Here is a 6,878-nt window from a genome sequence, read left to right as displayed (position 1 = left end):
CTTATACTTCATAAGATAGACATATCCATTTCTCGATAGGTCGTCTGTAAACGTAATGAAGTAGTAGTATCCTCTTCTGGCACTTATATTCATAAGCCCACATACATCAATATGTATCAGACCTAGGACATCACTGGCTCTTTCACCTTTTCTTTTAAAAGATGACTTAGTCATCTTACCAAGTAGACAAGATTCACAGATAGGCAATGATTCACAATCATCTATCTTAAGGACACATTCCTTGATTATCCTGTCAATCCAATTCTTATTCATATGATCAAGCCTACAATGCCAAAGGTAGGATTTGCTGACATTATCTATTTTGGAGCATTTATTAGGTGTGTACATTACACTAACAGGCCGTGATATTATGTATATGTCATGTTTTAATTGTCCACGGATAATTGTAGTATCATTCGTAATGATATCACAAAAATCATCCTTTATTATAAACTTGTAATCAAGTTTGGCCACAAGACCTACAGAGATGACATTCATCATAAAGAAGGGACAATAATGACAATCATCTAACATGACACTACTAGACTCGAAAACAAGCTGCAAATTTTCCAAGACCAGAACTGGAACAAGACTTCCTCTACATCATAACGTGCTGCATGTGGCAGCATAACGTGCATTACTGGGAGCCCCATTGATACCTTCCTCTACATCATCAATACTAATAACACTAGGACAACAATCTCTCTTTTTTGACCTGAAGCATCTGGATTCCTGATGGGAACTCTCTGGAACATCAATGATGACAACATCACTTTTGCCTTTGTCAACATCAATGATCTCCACATTTGCGACAGTGCCTTTGCTTTTGCACCTTTCAAGAGTTCTCCTTCCAGGCTGATTTCTCAGTGGGCAATGACCCCTTGACATTCTCTATGATTACATGCTATAGTGCACAGAGAATATTTAGGAATGTTGTAAAGCAATTATTTCAGGCTGTTTTGATCACTGAAAGATTCTGCATCACAGTTAACAAAATATCAGGAAACCAAATTTAAATAGTTTACAGTTAAATTTTGCACCTGTCCATCCAGAAACACTTTCCACTTTTTCTCAACTGCCAACATTCAAGCATCAAAAATTACATCCATCAACAACAGGAAGACCAAAAAAAAAGCCCCAATAATCCTTCCTCTTGATTGGCAAGGAAATAATATCTGTGTAGCATTAATTAGATACATAAGAACTGAAGTAGAATTGGTACTGGTGTATGAGGAACTAGCATTTTATTGCCAAAAGAAATAGAAATCATTCATACAAATCCCTGGAGTAACCTATTCTCAATAATGTCTGCATAACAACCCTCAGGAACATCAGGCTTAGCGCATATCAACTAATTGAGTTGATAGGAAATGAGATACTCCAAAAGAGTGTTTCAAAATGCAAGATAGATTTAAACTGTTCTAACTTCATTTCATTAAGAAAATGGCATTTCTAGGCCTATTTTCTTGAAACAAATCTATCCAACATAGGGAAGCAGGGAACTGGTGGACCAAATTGGAGATGACAACTAGTGATTGGAAGGACCTGTCTTCACTATAATGTAACAAACAGGAGAGGGAAATAGATAAAGGGCATGAACCTTCAATCCAAAAGCAAGGGAATGACAAAAAAACATAAGACTTCCACGATGATAATGGTGGCAATTGATGAAACGAATATTCATAATCAGCATGTCAAAATGTGTTCTAAAAGCTAAAATACTCAAAAGAGTAAACAAACTTATCTTTTGGGAAATAAAGAGGGAAACACAGCAAACTAGATACAAGAATGAAAGTACTAAATTAACAAAACTAAAAGGGGGGAAGAGATTTGCTTTGCCCTTTTCCCATTAATCACTTTTTTCCTTTCAATCTCCAGTTGATAAATGAACAAACATTTAGGACCACTGGACCAGGTAAGCTGAAACAAGGGGTGTGTCAATCAAGAAGTAATGTACTAATGAAACCAACGATTAGTTTGCTAGATAGGCATAAGGTTATCATGACATACAATGATGTCTTGATAAAGATTGATATGATTTAAAAGCTTTCAGCTAGTTTTCCTTCCAATTTTCACCTTTATGATTCATCAAAAAAGATTGCATAATATAAATAGTATGTTCTCATAAGAATAGACAGTCATAAAACCTTAATTTCGGAAGCAAGAGTGGTAAAGGAGTAGACCTGTTTGGAAGCACAGGGAAATGGATCTCTCAAAACTTTTTAATAAGTAAGCATCCAAAAAAATGGGTGCAATTACAAGTTACCAAAGTGGATATGCAATCCTAAGTAGAAGTTGCCAGGTAATAGGAACAAAAAATACTAGATAACTCAAACTTTAAAGTCTAAAGTATCCTTCAAAACAACATCACATATGCCAATAACGTTGTTTGAAGTCCCAATCAGTAATCAGTCTAATACAGATGCTGCATCTTTGCATAGGGAGGATTTTACCCTCATTAAGTAGATTAATTACAATTGGTTAGCATCACATCCATATGTCAACACAATTTGGCACATACAACTACAGTCCAGGAAAGAAAATGGTAACACAAATCGAGCACAATGACAAATTGTTCAACATGACCCAATCCCTAAACCTCATCAACTGCAAATAATCCTATCAATATTCGCCACCATAAGCTGCATTACTACCTTTTCATTGTTCATTTTTTTTTTTCATTTTCAAGATGCTGTCCTAAGTGCATTTTGAAGGGAGCTAAAGCTTGTTTAAGGTGCCTATGAAAAAGGGGGTTTGAGGCAAGAAAGTAAGGCTTGTAACCCTAATCAAAGGTTTTAATTCATTTCATATTGGAAAGAGTAAGAAAGGCTTGTAAGAGGCTTAAAAGAAGTGACAAAATCAACCCATCAACTCGTCTTCAATTTCCAAAAAGTTTCTTCTAAAGATGAGATATTTATCATCTTGAAGGTGAGAAAATAAGGAAAGATGCAAGAAATTCTGAGACCTCAACCAATGTTTTAGGACAGAGATATCAAACTTTCAGCCGATATGGTATATCCAGGATTAGAAATCATTGTTGGGCATTCAATTTGAAATTTGTTTAATCAAAAAAAATATTTATAAAGTAACAAGGGGTGTTTAAAAATATCACTCATCTTTTTATACTCTATCCGTAGCATAATTGTCACATAGCCTAGATGAACCTAGTGATGAAGTCTCCTATAACCTAGATAATAGTCCAGGCAATTAGGTGACAGCCAGGCAACAATAATAGCACAAAATGAACAAAAAGTAACGTATACATTCATATATTTCAAGTATTGATTGAAAGTTACATTGTTCTCAATAAATTATCAATATCACGAGATCCAAAGATATATTAGCAGTGGCAAAACAAAAAATATTGTAGAATAAACATTAGAAACATATAGAAATCATATTATTATTATAATAATGGTAGTAACACTAGTATGTCACTACGTACTAATATGATCATGGCAGCAACACTGGGATGTCACTACTTACTCCCATGGTAATAGTAATAACAATATTATGTTACTACAATCTAAAATATATATATAAACAGAGAGAAATACAAGATACCAAACAGAAGGAGAAATGAAAAAAATTAACTTCTCATTTTTCCCAAAACAGATAACAAACGAAACATGACAAAAAAAAAAAAAGAAAAGAAGCCACTGTAAAATTTCAAATTGAAAATTTCCAATGAATTCACCTGATTCGAAAAAAATATATTTTTAGATTCCCAGTCCAAATCAAGCAAATACATAGAATAGAAGTCTCGATAAAAATAAATTCATCATCAATCAATAGACCAGAAATGATGATCAATACCTAGAGGCGTTAAAATATACCAAAGAAATATCCTCTTCACAACATCAATTGTAACTCTAAAATAAAAATGGGACAAAAAAGAAATTAAAACAAAGAAAGGCAGAAACATAAAAGATGAGGAACAGTATCATCGGTTATTGTTTCTCTATTTTTCTTGAAGCGGCGACCAAAGGATTAGAACCCTCTTACACCAGAGGTATCTGGCCAGCCCCTAAATAGATTAACAGAAAAAAAATAAAATTCCAACGTTTCTCACGGGGAAAAAAAAAGAAAGAGAAAGAAGCAACGATCGAGAGATCGACAGGGAGAGAAACGAGGACCTACCTTGCGGCCTTCCCGATCACCACCGATCTACGCCGGCCCTTGTTGGTCTCTAGTCGCTGCCGCGAAACGGAGATCCATTCTTGCCCTAGAAGCAGAGAGAGAAAGAAGCCTTCTTGCCATTTTCTTTTCCTTACCAAGTCGCCGGCAAACGGGGTTACGCGGGGAAATTCTTCGTCCACCGTCCTAGCGGAGAAAAATTGGTGCAGAGCACCAGTTCACCCAATTGGAGAGGACTGCACCAATTTTCAACACCAAAGAGATTTAATGCAACTTAATTTTTTTTTTTTTTTCAAGACGTTACTTTTTATCCTACCATAAAAAAATTTTCGTACCAACAAAACATCATACGATCAACGGTATATCATAAAAAATAATATAATATTATATAATATAATATTTTTTTACATTCTATGAATAAAAATAATATTATGAATATAAAATATCATAATTATTTTTATGACATTCTATTAATTATTATCATTATCATTTTTTATTATTTTTTATAATTAAATTTATATCTTATCAATAATTATTGAAAAATAATAATATTAATATATAATATCAAATCAAACATATGACATCCAATATTTTTATAATATTTTATTGATTATTATTTATAAAATTTTATTAATTATTTTATTTTTTATTAATTTTTTATAATATTTTATTAATTATTATGATGTTTTATTATTTTATATAATATTATAATGATGTTCTATTATTGCCTATGAAATTCTAATCAAATATGAATAAAATAAAATAAAAAATAATAATTTAAAAAAATATTTTATTTAAAATAATTTAAAAAAATTGAATTATATTAAATTTTTATAATATTAAAAATTGATATTGTGATAACCCAGCCAGCCCAAACGAAAAAAAAAAAAAACAGATAACAGGGGAGAAGACTCTCGAAGGGAGTCTTCTTCCTCCTCTCGTCGGCTCCCAATCAAAGTTGGAGATGAGTTCCCTCCGGCTCTATTTAAGGAGGAGAACCCTCCTCTCTCCTCTCATCGAGAAATCCTGGGGCAAAACGGCGGCAATCGCCGGAAATTCCTCACGGAGATCCGTCGCTGTGCCGTCCAATTTCTCGCCGGAAAAGCTTCGCCGGCGACGGAGGTAAGCCTCCTCCTCTTCCTCTCTTCTCCCCCTTCCTTTCCGTGCCGATGTGCACGCTCGCCGGCGACCGGAGTCGTCGGATTTTGTTGCGGAAGAATTTTCTTTTTTTGCCGTTTTGCCGTCGCCGGTGGTCACCGCCGACCACCGGTTTGGCCCTCTTCTTATCGGCGAGTCACCCCCTCCTGCCGATGGCCGCTCCATGCCGGCTGCGCCGCCGGCCGGCCACCCAATGAGGGGACCTCAAGGTCCCTGTTTCAGCCCAAAAGAAGCCCACGGAAAAGAAGAAAAGAAGGAGAAGAAAGAAGAAGAAGAAGGAAAAGAAAAGAAAAAGAAAAGAAAAAGAAGGAAAAGAAAAGAAAAAGAAAAAGAAAAGAAAAAGGAAAAGAAAAAAAAAAAAGAAAGACGAAAAATAAAATGATAATAATATAATAATAATAAATAAGATTTTCTCCTCTCTCTTCCGTAAAGAAAAAAAAAAGAGAGAGAGAAAAGAAAAGAAAAGAAAAATCATTAAATTAATTAATAAATAATGATATAAATAATAAAATATGAGAAAGAGAGTTTCTCTCTCTTTCCTCTCTCTTCAGCCTGAACTAGTATTTTCTCTCTCTAGAATTGGACTTTCTCTCTCTACTTTCTCTCTCTAGAATCCTCTCTCTAGATTATTTCTCTCTCCTAAGACTTTTAGAATTTTGAGAAGAATGATGATGAATTTAAATGATTCTTGTAATGGATTTTTGATCTGTGATCGTCGGACGATACACCGACATCCACTTTGATCAGATCAGGTATTTTTAGATTTTATTTCTCATGATCTTATTTAATTATCCACATAATAATTTTAGCATGATTTGATCTGATCGATCAGAATTTGTTGAATCATATTGTCTGAAGAATTCAAGATGAGTTTTCTCTCTCTAGAATTTTCTCTCTCTAAAATTTTCTCTCTCTAAAATATTTTCTCTCTTGATTGATTCTCTCTCTAAAAAAAGATTAGTGAATGAAGAAATTTCTTTTAATAAGTCTGATCTGATTCTAATGAAGAACCCTGATCCATGATTGTCAGACAGCGTACTGGCACCCACCTTAATCAGACCATGAATCTTTAGATTTGATCATCCATGATCCCGATCTAGTCATGACTTGATTTGATCATGTTGATTTCACCAATCAAGATATTGGATCAATCGTAATGTTGGATTGTGCCACCTGATCAATTCGAATTATATCTCATGAATTCTCTCTCCTCTGATTGTCTCTCTCTACTTGATTTTATGAAATCGATGAAGAAACCTCGATCCTATCACTTCAAATCCGATTTGATCTGATAGTCAAACTTTGGATCATTTAGGTCCTAATTAGATTTTGATTAGATAAAATTAGATGATCAGATCCAATCTAAACCGTTGAAATATGGTATTCATATTCTTTCTAATTATTGAAATTGATTCTGTATAGGATTGTGGATGTTTGATCATGAAATATTGCGATATGATCTACGAACAAAATTTTTTGGAAGAAAATTTATAGAATTATGTGGATTTATTGGAGTGCGTTCGAGGTAAGTAATGTTTCACTTTTTCTAGATTTATCGGCAAATTATAATGTATTTTTCTGAC

The 6,878-nt window shown here is 33.8% G+C and overlaps 1 long non-coding RNA gene across 1 annotated transcript; it reads right to left on the bottom strand.

Moving 5' to 3' along the window:
- Nucleotides 1–427: 427 nt before the first annotated feature.
- On the bottom strand, nt 428–4,421 carry LOC105035761 (uncharacterized). Its single transcript, XR_830385.4, has 2 exons — nt 4,141–4,421; nt 428–976 (listed from the first exon to the last, which is right to left on the bottom strand). It is a non-coding gene; the product is annotated as an uncharacterized lncRNA (long non-coding RNA).
- Between the last annotated feature and the right edge of the window lie 2,457 nt (nt 4,422–6,878).

Source organism: Elaeis guineensis, chromosome 6 (assembly GCF_000442705.2).
Source record: "Elaeis guineensis isolate ETL-2024a chromosome 6, EG11, whole genome shotgun sequence".
Lineage (NCBI taxonomy): Eukaryota > Viridiplantae > Streptophyta > Magnoliopsida > Arecales > Arecaceae > Elaeis > Elaeis guineensis.
The sequence above is the reverse complement of the archived record's forward strand: the minus strand, read 5'-3'. Positions and strand labels throughout refer to the sequence as shown.